This window comes from Carlito syrichta, unplaced genomic scaffold (assembly GCF_000164805.1).
Source record: "Carlito syrichta isolate Samal-C Ts95f unplaced genomic scaffold, Tarsius_syrichta-2.0.1 Scaffold308240, whole genome shotgun sequence".
NCBI lineage: Eukaryota > Metazoa > Chordata > Mammalia > Primates > Tarsiidae > Carlito > Carlito syrichta.
This window is the reverse complement of record NW_007252336.1, coordinates 71,154-72,485: the sequence shown is the minus strand read 5'-3', so window position 1 is coordinate 72,485 and position 1,332 is coordinate 71,154. Positions and strand designations below refer to the sequence as shown.

Sequence of the window (1,332 nt, the reverse complement as noted above, 5' to 3'; positions counted from 1 at the left end):
TATCCTTCCACACTCATGAACATTGGCTATTATTACTCTTCTTATAAATAATTTTTTTTTGTTTAAATTTGAAATATCAGTGAGGTTGGGGATGGTTTTATATTCTTAATGATGATTAAGTTATCTTGACAGCATTCATTAGTAAAAGCTTTATATATAAAGTGACATTTAACTATGCCATATACATAGAAAATATTCCAGTTTGCAATGTCTTTTAACTTTGTTCATAGTGTCTTTTTTTTTTTAATAAAAAAAGTATATGACTTCATACAGTTAAATATGTTGATCTGTTTCTTTAGGACTTCTGAGTATCATATCATAGTTAGGGAGAATTATATAAATCTTTTCATCTCTATCACTTCTATCTTATTGGTGAATGATGGAAACTAAAAAATGGGTTCTAAGATTTACAGGGCTCCTTTATACAGCCATAGATTGACACAAAATGTTTGTCATTTTAAAATTACTAGAAACAGCAGCTTAACTGATGGCGGGACTGGTGAAAGATCACGAGACTTTTCAGAGGCTCAACTTTCTGTACCAGGCCACCCACTGTGCCACTGCACAGGACCCAGAGAACTAGGGGCTGGCGAGGTTTTACCGCCACCTGGAGAGGACCATCGCGAAGCAGCTTGTCTTGCAGCAGGAACCCCTCGGTGAAGAGGACTCTCCGTTGTGGCTGCTCGTAGTCCTGGGCCTTACCTGCTCCCAGCATAGAGATGCTGCAGGAGACAATGCTGGACAGTATAGACCTGCCTAACATGCTGGTACAACCAGAGGTTCCTCGATGATCCTGGGCATCTGCTCTTGGGAGACAGGCCTGGGGCCCAGCTGAGGAGCCAGGCAGATACCAAACCATCATAGCCCTTGCCAGACACAGCCCACCCCAATCCAGCCCACCTTCCTGAGGAGAAAGTGCAGCCTTAGGGCTACAGTCACCAGTAATGGATTTACCCCATCTTCCAAATAAATGAAGTTTAATTTAAAAAAAATTACTAGAAATACCTCTTCAATCTCTTATTTCTGTATATCATTCCCTCTCTATCTTTCTAACACTGCTGTCTCCTGCAATACTGCATGGTATTCAGAAGGTTAAGTAAGAGTTAAAATATATTTGTTTTTTTTTTAATCAATATTTTTTATTTTGGTATTGTGGGGGTAGAGTTAAGGGTTAGATATACAAATATGCTTCATTCAGGCACCCTTGTTGATAAGGGGTGTTTCCCTGTCCCCAGAGATATTGACTACCGTTAATCCCACTTCCCTTCCCCTCCCCCCCATAGTTTCCCACCACTGTCAGTCCTTTTCTTATAGTATTACGATGGATGTTCA

General features: G+C 40.1%; 1 pseudogene; it reads left to right on the top strand.

Moving 5' to 3' along the window:
• Positions 1 to 487: 487 nt before the first annotated feature.
• On the top strand, positions 488 to 945 carry LOC103267767 (annotated as a pseudogene).
• The last annotated feature ends 387 nt before the right edge of the window (positions 946 to 1,332 follow it).